Source organism: Rhinopithecus roxellana, chromosome 16 (assembly GCF_007565055.1).
Source record: "Rhinopithecus roxellana isolate Shanxi Qingling chromosome 16, ASM756505v1, whole genome shotgun sequence".
NCBI lineage: Eukaryota > Metazoa > Chordata > Mammalia > Primates > Cercopithecidae > Rhinopithecus > Rhinopithecus roxellana.
In genome coordinates this window covers 57,812,577-57,829,223 of record NC_044564.1, presented here as the reverse complement: position 1 = coordinate 57,829,223, position 16,647 = coordinate 57,812,577, and the positions used below count along the sequence as shown (strand labels likewise).

Here is a 16,647-nt window from a genome sequence, read left to right as displayed (position 1 = left end):
AGGTAAGAAACAGGATAGAAGGAATCAGGATGGAAGCTCAGCATCTCTTAGTACACTTTGTTTTGGAGATTTAACTACAGAACTATGTAATGTGTCACATGAATATAAACACAATTAACAAAATGTGTGAAATCCCTAAAAACCAAAAGCAAAATGAAACTACACAACTGGTAGCCTAACAACACCAAGATAAACGATGACAAGTTATGTGAAAGCACACCAAGTTCACTAGACAGCCCAAATGATATATTTCCTAAGGATAAAAAATAATAATTTTTCAGTAGTCCTATTGTTTGCAGTATGAGTATTGTTAGTCTGAAACTACCATGAGTAGGGTAAAGCAAATCAGTGATATCATTAGAAACTGTGATTTTCAGGGTAAGAGAAAATAAATATAAAATCACAGAGGTTAAGTTATAACCCTTTCCTCCTCTAAATTTAATTGGAAATATCAATATTCACCCATGGTATATTTAAGTATTTCCTAGCTCTGTTTCAATGAAAAGATCTAGAAACATGATCAAACACGTATCCATGAGCAGCACAGACTATGTGCTCTAAATACCATTTCCAATTCAAAATAACTAGGATTCCTAGACATGGCTGAACCCAGGGCTGGAACACTCTGTTATACCTGAACATAAAGAAACATTCAAAAACTATTATGTCACTTTAAACTTAAAGGATCTTCCACAGGCTAAAGATGAGACAATCTAAGCACCAAAGTAACAACTGGGATAGGTTAAAAGTAAGTGTTAAAAGGCACTGGAAGTTCCTAATACTTAAAAGTATCAGTGTCATTGGTCAACCTTTGAAGGATCCTAGGGAATTACAATACAAGCTGGTAACAAATTTTGAGTGTATCAGGCTGACAATACCTGAATCTTACCAAAGTATTATGTGTCTCCTGATGGCATAACAAGCCATAGGTAAACAAACACTGTCTCTCAAGTAGTCTTATCTAATAGAGTTTAAATCAAATCAAACTTTAGATCTAATTATTAGCTTCTCAGGAAACTAACACATAACAGAAGAATGTGTCAAATATCACTACAGTAATGTGATCAGTAAAATCCAGACTGAGAAAATTGTGCAAGACAAATGACACAGTTTATTGAAATAAACAGGGGGGAAAGGGGGACGAAATCTGTAGATCAGGACTTACCAACTAAATGCAATGGGTGGGGTTTGTTTTTGTACCTTATTTGAACAACCTAAGTACATTTTTAAACAGATAATTAAGAAACTACAAACACTGACTTGTTATCTGATGTTAAGGAATCACTGGGAATTTTATGTGACATTTGTTGTTACACTTCGTATGTCAGCATTTCCAAGTTCACTTCCAGGTTCATTGATGTAGCAGAACTCACAGGACTCCTCTACACATTACAGCATGAAGCTATACCCATGGCTGAGTTAATACAGCCAAAAAACAAACAATAACAAAAAGCAAAATAACAAACAATAACAAAAAGCAAAATCAGTAAAGGGAAAAGGCACATGAGGTGACTAGAGGAAACCAGACACAAGCTCTCTGAAGAGTCATCTCCTAGTGGAGTCACACAGGGCATGCTTAATGCCTCCAACAACCAACTGTGAAAACACAGGTCAAATATTGTCTGCTAGGGCAGATTAAAGTGTTCAAGGTAATTAGGGGCTGATAATATGTACTGCCTAGCACATACCAGAATTCCAGATTCCCAGAAGCAAGTGTTCAGCATAAACCATATTGTTTGCAAAAACAGTTTAGACAAAGAGAACCATTTTTAATCAGAAAATAATGGGAATGTTCCTGAAATCGAAGGTTTCCAAACAGCAGACAAGGGACAACCCATATAAGCTGACCATTTCAGGGATACCAGTCTCAGATCTGATGTTAACTTTTTTCTGCAAACTCTAAAAAGAATCCGTTTTAAGTCATTTTGTCCGTTGGATACTCTGGCAAAGACGACAAGATGAAGGTAACACCTATGAAAGATAGGGAAAGAAAGGAGAACTAGGCAGTAAAAGCCCTTAGACCATGATGCCGGTCTATCACTTTGAAAGAAGGAAGGGGCAGGAAGCCTGAGTGTGGTTCAACTCTGACATCTTGGAAAGCATAATGGTAAGCTCAGGTGTGAAATTAACATTGGGCAAAAATTGCCAAATCTAGAAGCTCTGCCATACTTGGTCACTGGCTGAGGGAGGCCAAGAAAGAGCATAGCTTTGCTTCAAACACTGTGGCAGTTAGAAAGTGCTGTGGTTGAAGACGATCCGCTAACTGCACTACTTGCAGCTGGTCAGTAAAGGTCTTAAGATTGGCTATGAGTTGATAATGGTTAAAGCAAGGTGATGGGTTCATCATATTGTTGTTCTGCAGTGTTTAAAGATTTCTGTAATAAATACAAATGCTATGCAACTGAAAATCTAAACATGGCTAAACACAAAAGGCTTTTCCTATTTTTTGAAGTTTTTCCTTATGTGTACAAACTTGAAAAGGTAACACTCAAGGCTTACAATGAAGACAAGGAGTCTGTCTACTGCCACAACCTACCACATTCCTAACTCCTGTTACTCAAGAGGCAAAAACTTCCCATTCTTATCTTATTTACAGCCATATTTTTTTTTTTTTTTTTTTTTTGAGACGGAGTCTCGCTCTATTGCCCAGGCTGGAGTGCAGTGGCCGGATCTCAGCTCACTGCAAGCTCTGCCTCCCGGGTTCACACCATTCTCCCGCCTCAGCCTCCCGAGTAGCTGGGACTACAGGCGCCCACCACCTTGCCCGGCTAGTTTTTTTGTATTTTTTAGTAGAGACGGGGTTTCACGGTGTTAGCCAGGATGGTCTCGATCTCTTGACCTCGTGATCCACCCATCTCGGCCTCCCAAAATGCTGGGATTACAGGCTTGAGCCACTGCGCCCGGCCTATACCGCCATATTTTCAAACAGTATGCTTTGTATTTTTTGCTGTTAAACTGTTACTCTTAACATCCACCAAGTACTGTTCACTTGCCTCCATCCTCCTCTTACAATTACTAACACGAGGCACTGCATTAAGTGTTCATATATACTTACAACAACCCTTAGGACAGTTAGGCATTATTCTACCCCCATTTTACAGAAGCAGCATAGAAGTTATTTATTTGGATGGTAATAAGGCACAGAGACATTATTCAAACTGATCATCCGGCTCTAGACTATATATACTTAACAGGGGTTGATAAATTTTTTCTTTTTCTTAAATATATTATAGAAACTAGGTAGTCTGTAAAATCAATATTTTTTACATGTTAACTAAATAGTATTCACAGATAAGTAATGAAGTATGCTTTAATTACATTTCCTTCCTTCCACATCTGTGTTTTCTTTTGAGAATTTGGTGGCTCTTTTCGGTTGTTACTATGTACCTATCATTAATTTATCTACATTCCCACACAGCTGTAAAACTGTTCAGACATCTTAGGTACTCCACCTTTTTGCAACTTTGAAACATTTATTCTAGTGCCTCTGTCAAATTCCAATCTGAACACCTTGCTTTATAGGCTTTACGCCTAGTCCATAGCTTTCATGCTAGCATCTCCTTCCATTGCCTCCTATATTGAATCCTATTTCCTGGAGAGCATGTCTTCTTTCTTGTTTTAACACTAGGTAGGGTTAAAAGTGGTTAAAATGCTCTTTAATACAAATTAACCAGTCCTCTTGTTTTTAGTTCTATTCCACATGCCTTCCTCCAAAGTGCCTAGTGAATTCAAGGCCTGAGCCTTCCCCAAGGTTCTCCAACACCAATTTGCTTGCTTGCTTTGTTTGTTGGCTTCTTGTCCACAGGTTTCAGTTTTCTCTGGCCTGCTAAACTACGTAATATTAATTCATTACCGTTGTGCCTTCCAAAATGTTGCTTTCTCTTGTGTCTTGGTTTCTGTGCCTTTTTTTTTTTTGTCCTTGGGGGTTTACGGATTTATTATTTTACTGTCTTCTAGAATGGTTTAGGAAGGAGTGGAAAGAAACATGCATCTTAACCTGCCATGTTTAACTGGAAATCTTTATTTGCCTTTAGTTTCATTTCTTCTTACTCACTATATGCTTTCTACACTCCAGCCATATTAATCTACTCCCAGGTAGCCCCGTATTTTCTGCCTCTTGATCCTCGTATACTGCTGTTCTCCTTCAGGAACTAAAATATCTCCTCTACCTTTGTACTCTCAAAGCTAGGTATGCATACTTCTATTGTACCGTAAAACAGCAATTTTTCATTGAGGAGCAAGTACCATGTTCAAAATATAGTGTGTCTGGGAGAGACCAGGCCTACAAATGTCTGGAAACATGTCCAACTTACTAAATAGAAAAATACGCTTTTGTATAAAAAGCTGTTAATCAAATATATAATAAACTATAATTGCCCAGCATATGTTTTGCTAACAGTAGAAACAACATAATTAGGTTAAAAAATAAGTATGCTAGCTGGGCGCGGTGGCTCATGCCTGTAATCCCAGCACTTTGGGAGGCCGAGGCAGGCAGATCATGAGGTCAGGAGATTCAGACCATTCTGGCTAACACAGTGAAACCCTGTCTCTACCAAAAATGCAAAAAAAAAAAAAAAAAAAAAAAAAATAGCTGGGTGGGTGTGGCAGCGGGCACCTGTGGTCCCAGCTACTCGGGAGGCTGAGGCAAGAGAATGGTGTGAACCCAGGAGGCGGAGTGTGCAGTGAGCCAAGACTGCATCACTGCACTCCAGCCTGGGTGACAGAGCAAGACTCCGTCTCAAAAAAAAAAAAAAGTATGCCCAAAATAAAACTTCTAAGTATTATTATTTGTTTATTTATTGTCGCGCAGGCTGGAGTGCAGTGGCACGATCTCGGCTCACTGCAATCTCCACCTCTCAGGTTCAAGTGGTTCTCCTGCCTCAGCCTCTCGAGTAGCTGGGACTACAGGTGCGCACCACCATGCCAAGCAAATTTTTGTATTTTTAGTAGAGACAGAGTTTCACCACATTGGTCAGGCTGGTCTCAAACGCCTGTCCTCAAGTGATCCACTCGCCTCAGCCTCCCAAAGTGCTGGGATTACAGGAATAAGCCACCACACCCAGATCTAAGTATTATTTAAGAATATGTAGACTGGGGCAGAGGCAGAAGAATCGCTTCAGCTTAGGAGTTTGAAACCAGCCTGGGCAACATGGCAAAACCCTGTTTCTACTAAAAATTAAAAAAAAATTAGACCAAGCATGGTGGCTCATGCCTGTAATCCCAGCACTTTAGGAGGCTGAGGCAGGTGGATCACTTGAGGCCATGAGTTCGAGACCAGCCTGGCCAACACGGTAAAACCCTGTCTCTTACTAAAAATACAAAAATTAGCCAAGCGTGGTGGCACATGCCTATAATCCCAGCTATCTGGGAGGCTGAGGTATGAGAATCGCTTGAACATGGGAGATGGAGGTTGCAGTGAGGCAAGACTGAGCCACTGTACTCCAGTCTGGGTGACAGAGCAAGACACTGTCTCAAAAAAAAAAAAAAAAAAAAAAAAAAAATTATCCAGGCGAGGTGACATGTGCCTGTAGTCCCAGTTACTCAGGAGGCTAAGGCAGGAGGATCACATGAACCAGGGTAGTCGAGGCTGCAGTGAGCCAAGATCATGCCACTGCATTCCTGAGTGGGTGACGGGAATGAGACTCTATATCAAAAAAAGGAAAAAAGAGGGTGGGGGCAGTTATTTACCAAAATAAACCCGTCTTTATTAATTAGTAAATGAAAAGCAAAAAGTTTTATTCCATTATCACCAGATTATTTTCAATATTATTAGAAGAAAGAGCTAGTACCAGTGGCTAATGCCTGTAAGCCCAACACTTTGGAAGGCCAAGGGGGAAGGATTGCTTGAGCTTAGGAGTTCGAGACCAGTGTAGGCAACACAGGGAGACCCTGTCCCTACAGAAAGAAAAAGTTGTTAAATTAGCCAGGTATGGAGGCATGCACCTGTGATCCCAGCTACTTAGGACGCTGAGGTAGGAGGATCACTTGAACCCAGGAGGTCAAGGCTGCGGTGAGCTGTGGTTGTGCCACTGCATTCCAACCTGTGTGAGAGTAAGACCCTGTCTCAAAATAAAGAAAGAGGCTAGGTGTGGTGGCTCATCTCTGTAATTCCAGGATTTTGGGAGGCCGAGGCAGGCGGATCACTTGAGGTCAGGAGTTTGAGACCAGCCTGGTCAACATGGTGAAACCCCGTCTCTACTAAAAGTACAAAATTAGCCAAATGTGGTGGAACGCCCCTGTAATCCCAGTTGCTCAGGAGGCTGAAGCAGGAGAATCAATACAACCTGGGAGGTGGAGGATGCAGTGGGTCAAGATGATACCACTGCACTCCAGCCTGGGAGACAGAGCAAGGCTCCATCAATCAATCAATCAATACATAAATAACACAGGTCAAATAGTTATTTACAGATGAGGAAATTAAAAGCTGAAAAATTTAAGAGAAAACAAAAAACTTAACAATAAACTGAAGACCTGGAATTCAAACCAATTTTTCTTTTTTTTTTTTTTGAGACGGAGTCTCGCTCTGTCGCCTGGGCTGGAGTCAGTGGCCGGATCTCAGCTCACTGCAAGCTCCGCCTCCCGGGTTTACGCCATTCTCCTGCCTCAGCCTCCCAAGTAGCTGAGACTACAGGCGCCAGCCACCTCGCCCGGCTAGCTTTTTGTATTTTTTAGTAGAGACGGGGTTTCACCGTGTTAGCCAGGATGGTCTCGAACTCCTGACCTCGTGATCCGCCCGGCCTTTTTTTTTAATAGAGATGGGGTTTTGCTATGTTGCCCAAGCTGGCCTCAAACTCCTGGGCTCAAGTGATCCTCCCACCTCAGTCTCCCAAAGTGCTAGGATTTCAGGTGTGAGCCATTGTGCCCGGCCTCAACCCAAATTCTAAATCCAGTGCCTAAACTATATAGCCTGTGACAGAGTCACTGCTCTGTATCCTCAATGGCCAGGGTGGTACCTCTTTGAAAAGCAGATTCCTAGGCTGGATGTGGTGGCTCACACCTGTAATCCCAGCACTTTGGGAGGCCGAGGCACATGAATCACCTGAGGTTAGGAGTTCGAGACCAGCCTGGCCAACATAGTGAAATGCTGTCTCTACTAAAAATACAAAAATTAGCCAGGCATGGTGGTACACGCCTATAATCCCAGCTACTCGGGAGGCTAAGGCAGGAGAATCACTTGAACCCTGGAGGGGGAGGTTGCAGTGAGCTGAGATTATGCCATTACAACACTCCAGCCTAGACAACAAAAGCAGCAGATTCCTAGACCCACACAATGAGGAGGCAGGGAGAGAGGGTCCCCTCAGGAATCTGTTTCTTAAACACCTTACATGGGTGAAAATGCAGTGTTTTTGACCATCTTTGAGAAACATAAATGTAAAGGGACAATATGTAAGTTTGAAGAGGTGAAATCAACTGGTATCTGTAAAGTCCTTTTTCTAAGTACTAAGTGATCCTGTAACACATGAGCAATGAGAAGATCACATACATATCTAACTTCTTCCTCCCTCCTTTTGATTACTATCCACTCAGGACCCTACAAGTCATAGACAGAGGAAATACTCTTAAGTCTTTAGTAAAGACACCAATAACAACCAAGAAGAAATAGAGCAGATAGGGTATTTTACCAGGGTTCTAAAATTCAACAACTCATTCTAGGTCCCTGTACTCAAGATCGACATGACAATTCAAGAAAAACCTACTCTCTCTCCCATCAAAACCTAGAAATAACTACATTTGACACTGTTAAAAACATTTTTGGAACCCTTTTAGGAAAAGATCACTACATCAATATACTCAAGAAAATCAGTTTTGTTACTTTTTGGAAAAACTACTTTCATCTAAAAACACCACTTGATTTTATTCAGAATTGGCTCACTGACTTCTATTTGCAGTAGCCATAATTAAGGCTACTCAAAATCATGTACCACAGACTTAGAATAGCTCCAGAAATCTTAAAGAATGCTGGGAGCAATGACAACATATTTTAAGACGTAGGCCAGATGAGTTTTTAATTATAGCCTAGCCTAAGTTACCCACAAAATTCTAACTGATGCTGTAACATTTCATTTGATTTCAATCCCATGGTAAAGCCTTGATACTGTATTAAAAGTAGCAGTTGAACCTATTTGGTTTAAGCAACCCTTTTAATACTAAAGAGTATGTGTTCTCCCCCACAGAGAAGTACATACAGGTGTTTATGGACAAGTAAAGAATCTCTCTGGTTTATAGTATCTGTTCTGTGAGAGCATTCTGACTGAGAGACACACATTTTTAAGTTATGTAAACAAACTGATATGCTATAGATAGATGGTGCTCTACAATAGTTTTTTAAAAGCATGCTTCTCTTAAAATGAGAGGTAGTATGGCAGAGGAGTTACAAGCATGTGCTTTTTGGAATCTGCCTACGACTTACTAGCTCTCTAACACTGAGCAAGTTACTTCTTTAAACCTCAGTTATTCCCACTTTTCACATAAGACAATATCTACTTCATTGAGTTTCTATGAGGATTACATGAGATAATCCAGGTGAAGTATTTGTATACTGCTTGGCACACCGTGTTATTTTAATAAGAGAATTACTAGATTAAGCTACTTTAATTTGGGCTTCACTATGAAAAGACTCTTGGCAATCATTTGCCCACAGTTAAAGACTGCAACTTGCCTAGCAGAAGGTAACTGTTCATTCTTAAGATGAGCTACAGACATACTAACTTTCATAAGAATTTCCCTTCTTTACATACACACCTCCTTGTTCAAACTACTAGGTGTTTTCTAGCTTACTTTGATTCTTAAAGAAATCAGCTAGAAGTTATAACCCAAGACCTCTAAATTAGACCACTAAGTTAAATAAACCAATAAAGGAAAAGCAAGTCACTAACAAGCACAACTGCCTTACACTTACCTTTTTAACTGACCTGTAAGACTGACTAACAGTACATGCTAAATCCTTGGTTTTAAGAGGATGAAGAGAACAGGTGGTAGTGTGGTAACTATGGCCTAAAAATTAAAGCCTAGACCATATCATTATGAACTTCATGCCATGCCAGGCACAGTGGCTCAGGCCTGTACTTCCAGCACTTTGGGAGGCCAAGGTGAAAGGATTGCTTGAGCCTACAGTTCGAGACCAGCCTGGGCAACAAAGTGAGACCCCCATCTCTACCAAGAAAAAAAAAAAAAAAATCAAAAATGAACTGGTCACAGTGGTGTGCACCTGTGGTCCCAGCTACCTGAGAGGTTGAGGCAGGAGGTTCACTTCAGCCCAGAAGTCGAGGCTGCAGTGAGCCATGTTTGTGCCACCACATTTCAACCTGGGTGATGGAGCAAGACCCTGTCTCCAAAAAAAGAATAAGAAAAAAGAAAAAAAATTATGCCAATGTTTAGAGAACTTTTGAACTGATTGAAAATTTATGGGTTGATTATGATTATTCTGTAATGAACAGAGACTGAGCTGCTTCATCCACTGGTAACATTTCAAGGAAAAGCATTTTACAATCAGGGAAGAATCTGACATCTCGTTCAATCCCATCTCCCATTCAGGAAGCTTGTCTTAGAAGGACTGACTGGAGGTGGTGGCTCACACCTTTAATACAGCACTTTGGGAGGCTGAGGCGGGTGGATCACTTGAGGTCAGGAGTTTGAGACCAGCCTGGACAACATGGTGAAACCTTGTCTCTATTAAAAATGCCAAAATTAGGCAGACGTGGTGCCAGGCACCTGTAATCTCAGCTACTCGAGAGGCTGAGGCATGAGAATTGCTTGAACCCAGGAGGCAGAGGTTGCAGTGAGCCAAGATTGTGCCACTGCACTCTAGCCTGGGCAACAGAGCAAGAAAAACCTTAGATCTCAGAACAGTCAACTATTACATAGTATTTCCCTGACTCAAGAATTTAACAGACAAATTTCCCCATAAATACATTATGGACATTAATTTCTATGAAAAATTAATAAGGGTAGGCCGGGCGCGGTGGCTCAAGCCTGTAATCCCAGCACTTTGGGAGGCCGAGACGGGCGGATCACGAGGTCAGGAGATCGAGACCATCCTGGCTAACATGGTGAAACCCCGTCTCTACTAAAAATACAAAAAACTAGCCGGGCGAGGTGCCGGGCGCCTGTGGTCCCAGCTACTCCGGAGGCTGAGGCAGAAGAATGGCGTAAACCCGGGAGGCGGAGCTTGCAGTGAGCTGAGATCCGGCCACTGCACTCCAGCCTGGGCGACAGAGCAAGACTCCGTCTCAAAAAAAAAAAAAAAAAAAAAAAAAAAAAAAAGAAAAATTAATAAGGGTAAAGACTGTATAGTGGAGAAATGGTCCCTCATTTAAAGTCACTTACAGATCACTTAGCTTGAATGAAATATAATTTTAGAAAAGACTTAGTTCCAATAATTTTATCTATAAGGAAACAAAATGGAAAAAAAAATAGCTACAAACCACCTAGACATACTAAGTAAGAATGAATGCTCAGATTCTTCAGGTATTGCATATCATCTCTGGTCTCTAAAATATATTTAAACTGTCATATATCAACTACTTTCCCCCACACTGCTATTTGGCAGCAGCTGCCTGATAGTAATGGATAAGGCTGGGTCAAAAGGAATCTATCAATGATTTGTTCGCAAACTGAAGCGTGCATCAGAGTCACTCAAAGGACTTACTAGAACTCATATTGCTCAGCCACCCCCAGGACTGACCCATCATATGTCTGGACTGAGCCCAAGAATTTGCACTTCTTTTTTTTTTTTTGGTAGAGACAGGTTCTTACCATGTCACCCAAGCTGGAGTGCAATGGCACAATATTCACTCACTGCAACCTCCACCTCCTGGGCTCAAGCCATCATCCCACTTCAGCTTCCTGAGTAGCTGGGACTACAGGTGCACACCACCATAGCTGGCTGAGTTTGTTTTGCAGAGACTGGGTTTTGCCATGTTGCCTAGGCTAGTCTCGAACTCCTGGGCTCAAGTGATCCACCTACCTTGGCCTCCCAAAGTGCTAGGGTTACAGGTATGAGCCATTACACAGGCCAAAAATGTGCATTTCTAACACATGATGTTGATGCTCCTGGCCAATGACCATATTTTGAGAATAAATGGACTAAGGCAGGTGTTCTCAACCATGGCTAGACATTACAATCATAGGGAATTATTATCACAGGGAATCACAAGGAATGAAATAGAATCACAGGGAATGATTAGAATCATTAGAACTTTTGAAGACATCAATGCCAGGGAGAGGTAAGGGGGCTCCGTCAGAAGGACTATCTCCAAATTCTGTGGGGAGAGGTCTTACACACTGATTATTTTGAAAACTTCCTAGACAATGTGTAGCCAGGGTTAAGTACCACTAGTCTAAGTAATTAAAATGAATCTAAACAAAATCCACTGAAAGCAGATGCTTCTTATACACAAAAGCAAGATCAAGATTTTAGCATTTGTCTACTGATAAAGCAGTCAAATGATGAGTACAGATAAAATTTGACAGGATAGCCCAAGTTGTTGACATACCTATGGTTTAACTCAATAGAAGTTGCGTGTGTTTTTTGCTTTAAATCCCAGGCAAAGTCTACAGCAAGTCTTCAGGTCATATTTGCAATTAAGTATTTATATAACACGTTGACCTCTGAAGGCAACACACCAGTAGGCTACTACCAATTACATGTACCATGTCTGTGCTGAATCACAATATTGCATATTGGTTAACTCTTGGGCTCTGGAATCAGACAATTTAATAGATGTGACCCTTGGCTAATAATGTAATTAATCCTTGGTTTCCTCATACAAGAGTTAATGTAGCTACATTATAGTTGTGCTAAAGATTATGTAGCATCTGTGTAAGAAGTTATGCTCAGAGTCTGGCACATAAGACAACATTCTCTAAAATATCATAAGGTATGACACAGATATTATTAAAAACACTAATGTAATGACTGTCCTTCAAGATCACTACTTCCTTCAGTCAACATCCTGACTCTTCATCAATAGCTTCAGGGTCTCTACTTGCAAGACTGCTGTCAGTTTTGTGAATTCAGATGTTTAGGGCCTTTAAAAATGTTAATCTTAACCTTTAATATCTTAACTACAGAGAGGATAACTGATGGAACACTGAGGAAGCTATAAAACTGAACAGTACACACTTACTAAAATGAAATACGAGAAAATTTGATTTTTCTCCCTTTTTCATATTAACCACTTAATGATTTATAATTGTTTTAATGAAGCTTCATTTCAAAGACTGATAATCTGGTCTAGTAATCTATTAGATATGTAGATTACTATAAAAATAGCTTTTAAACAGCTCCATTTTAACTGACAAACATTATATAGCCCAAAAGAATTCTGGAGGCAGGTTTCTTTTATCTCATGTACAATACATCTCCCTGCTTTTGCTAAATGATGGCTTGTTCAAACTACACTGCTACACTCAGAGGTTTGGAGATACAATTGTGTACAGGTTTGCCAAATAATGCTTATCACTCTAGAAAAAAATGAAAAAGTAGTTCTTTGAGAGAAATACCATAATCCAGGTCTTTTAAGCTAAGTATTTAGTTTTACTCTTCACTGTAGTTTTACATTTTGAGTCCTACTCTGAATATGCACCAGGTCCTGATGGTATTGTTTTTAAGGCATGGGAGTTGGAGGACAATATTCCTAGTAGGGAATAGCCGGTCCAGTACAACAGCAGCATCATCTGGTTTGTACTAGGTATCTTACTTCTAATGAAACTAGCTGGGTGTGGTGGCTCACACCTGTAATCCCAGCACTTTGGGAGGCCAAGGTGGGTGGATCACTTGAGTTCAGGAGTTCAAGACCACCTTGGCCAACATGGTGAAACACAGACTCAACTAAAAATACAAACATTAGCCAGGTGTGGTGATGCATGCCTATAATCCTAGCCTCTTGGGAGGCTGAGGCATGAGAATTGCTTGAAACCAGGAGGTAGAGGTTGCAGTGAGCTGAAATCGTACCACTGCACTCCAGCCTGGACCACAGTGCAAGACTCTGTCTCAAAAATAAATAAATAAAATAAAGTAAAAACAGGTTTACAGCATAACTATATGACAACCACATTTTATCAACTCACTTGGAGCTTACTACTCAACAAAAAAATCTGGCCAGGTGCAGTGGCTCATGCCTGTAATCCCAGCACTTTGGGAGGCTGAGGTAGGTGGATCACCTGAGGTCTGGAGTTCAAGACCAGCCTGACCAACAAGGTGAAACCCCATATCTACTAAAGATACAAAAATTAGCCAGGTGTGGTGGCAGGCACCTGTAATCCCAGGTACTTGTGAGGCTGAGGCAGGAGAATCACTTGAACCCGCAAGGCAGAGGTTGCAGTGAGCCGAGATCGTGTCACTGCACTCCAGCCTGGGCAACAGAGCGAGACTCTGGCTAAAAAACAATAAAATAAAAAATCTGTTTATTACTACTGTTAGGCTGTATACTTCACCACCTTTCTTCAATGCATCCTCCATTCAAAGAAGAACTTGTTTGATGACTTATCGAAGTCAACATGTACTTCATTATATTTTGTAATTCATTTTTCTCATTATCACAAAGAATGAAACTTTAACAAGCTTCATATCACATCCATATCGGCTCATAACGATTCTTTTATCCAGAAGCTTATTTATTTTATACATCTCATATCTTATCTAGTCCTTTCCTCTTTTTAAAGAGGTGACATTTACCTGTTACTAAGCTTCTGTTATTTTTCATTTTTCAAAGAAAGTTCAGCTATCATATCTTCAAGCTGCCAGCACTGAAACATTTAATTCCATCACGTAAAATTATTAGGGCAGGTAATTTTAGTCTTTTCACATATGTTGGATTTAGATTTCCCTTTACTTAACATTCATTCTAACGGACAAAAAAAGCAGCCAAATAAATGCTAAAGTACTGTGTTTTGTGCTCTAAGATACACCAAACTGAAGTGTAAGGCCTATCCATTGGATAGTCTTACTTCAAAAGCAACTTTACGAGCCCCTAAAATTGTAAAATTTAATAAGCTTTTGTTCACTATTTAAAGTTCCTTATTCTATGTCTATGTTGTGCCATTCTGCATATTATTATTTGCCAAACAATAACTCTTATTGGCCAAAATCAGATTCAAGGTAGTACTTTTCCTAATTATTTCTCCCATTTCCACAACAAAACTCAAGAACTTAAAACATTCTACTTATTTACCTCTTTTGACGCAGCATTTATAAACCCAGAGACCACTTACACACCAACTTCTTAACCACTTACACACCAACCACTTACACACCAACTTCAACCCCTTTCTACGCCAGCCTCTGTTCAGTTCTGGACAATCCCGGATCTAAATACTCAAATAATTGTTGGTACTATTACCATCTACCACGTCAAATAAGCAGTGTTGGCAGCTTAGCCACAACCACAATAAGTACCAGAAAAGTAAAGAATTTTGATTCGTTTCCAGATATCCTGGAAATCTGAATACTGAAGTCTTTTTATACTGTTTTGTGATATGAAAAATAACAACCATTCTAGGATTTTGGACTTGTACTTGATAAGAATTTGGTAGCATAATATCTTCCATACATATTAATGTATTACTTGATTAGTGGCTTAAGGTCATTTAGTGTGTTTAATACATACTAAATCTGTCCCAACAGTAACTTTCATACTATAATTTTTTAAATGGGTAAAGACAATAGTTTACTGTCAGAATCTAAACCCTCAAGACAAGTTCTTAGTACCACTTCCAACCTAACAGTTTATAGCCAATTTTGGGCCGGTCATGGTGGCTCAGGCCTGTAATCCCAGCATTTTGGGAGGCCAAGGTGGGTAGACCACTTGAGGTAAAGAGTTCAAGACCAGCCTGGCCAACATAGTCAAATTCAGTCTCTACTAAAAAATACAAGAATTTGCCAGGTGCGGTGGCTCACCACTGTAATCCCAGCACTTTGAGAGGCTGAGGTGGGCAGATCACAAGGTCAGGAGATCAACACCATCCTGGCTAACATGGTGAAACCCCGTCTCTACTAAAAATACAAAAAAAAATTACCCAGGCGTGGTGGCGGGTGCCTGTAGTCCTAGCTACTCGGGAGGCTGAGGCAGGAGAATGGCATGAATCCAGGAAGTGGAGCTTGCAGTGAGCCGAGATTGCGCCACTGCACTCCAGCCTGGGCGACAGAGCGAGACTCCATCTCAAAAAAAAAACAAAACAAAAAAAACAAAAAAAAACAAGAATTAGCCAGGCATGGTAGCAGGCACCTGTAGTCCCCAGCTACTCAGGAGGCTGAGGTAGGAAAATCACTTCAACCCAAAAGGCGGAGGTTGCAGTGAGCCAAGTTCGCACCACTGCACTCCAGCCTGGGCAACAGAGCAAGATTCCATCTCTAAATCAATCAATCAATCCTATTTTCTTGGGGAAGTAGGATTGGGGAGTGACTGATAATCAATATGAGATTTCTTTTGGGGGGGATGCTCTAAAATTAGTTTGTGGTAATATGTCAAAAACAATGAATTATACTCTTTAAACAGGTAAACTGTACATGAACTATCTCAATAAAAAGCTGTTTAAAAAATATTTTGCACTGGGCACAGTGGCTCATGCCTTTAATCCCAGCACTTTGGAAGGCTGAGGCGGGAGATCACTTGAGCCCAGGAGTTCAACACCAGCCTGGACACTATAGTGAGACCACATTTCTACAAAAAAATTAGCCGGCCAGGTGTGGTGGCTTACGCCTGTAATCCCAGCACTCTGGAAGACTGAGGTGGGAAGATCACCTGAGATCAGGAGTTCGAGACCAGCCTGGCCAACACAGTGAAACCCCATGTCTACTAAAAACACAAAAATTAGCCAGGCGTGGTGGTGCACGCCTGTAATGCTAGCTACTCGGGAGGCTGAGGCAAGAGACTAGCTTGAACCTGGGGAGGCGGAGGTTGCAGTAAGCAGAGATTGCACCACTGTACTCCAGCCTGAGTGACAGAGTGAGACACTGTCTTAAAACTAAACTAAAAAAAAAAATTAGCCAAGCATGGTAATACACATGCCTGTATTCTAAGCTACTTGGGAGGCTAAGGTGGGAAGATCGCTTGAGCCCAGGAGGTGGAGACTGCAGTGGGTCATGATCACATTGCTGTACTACAGCATGTGCAACAAAGTGAGATCCTGTCCCCACTCCCTACAACACATACATACAGATGCCACTCTAATGCTATTACACTACATGTTATAAAATAGTTTCCAAAATACTGTTAAAATGCCTATCAAAATACGTAATAGAGCCGGACACAGTGGCTCACCCCTGTAATCCCAGCACTTTGGGAGGTCAAGGGGGTCGGATCACTTGAGGTCAGGAGTTTGAGACCAGTCTGGCCAACATGGTGAAACCCCGTCTCTACTAAAAATAGAAAAATTAACCAGGCGTGGTGATAGACACCTGTAATCCCAGCTACTCAGGAGGCTGAGGCAGGAGAGTCACTTGAACCCAGGAGGCTGTGTTGTAGGAGGCCATTCAGCACTCCAGCTTGGGCGACAGAGAGAGAGACTCTGTCTCATAAAAAGACCACCTAATAGAGAAAAAGACAAACAGAAACCCATACACCCTAAATTAAGCCAATATTATGATACTGAAAAATAAACCACTTAAGACCCAGAGACAATAGAGAGCTAAAGGGCCCTTATTTA

At 41.0% G+C, this 16,647-nt stretch overlaps 1 protein-coding gene across 4 annotated transcripts in view; it reads right to left on the bottom strand.

The window, feature by feature from the left end:
* Positions 1-16,647, bottom strand: part of UHRF2 (ubiquitin like with PHD and ring finger domains 2) — a 98,891-nt gene that overhangs the window by 60,965 nt on the left and 21,279 nt on the right. The gene's annotated exons all lie outside the window — the stretch shown is intronic.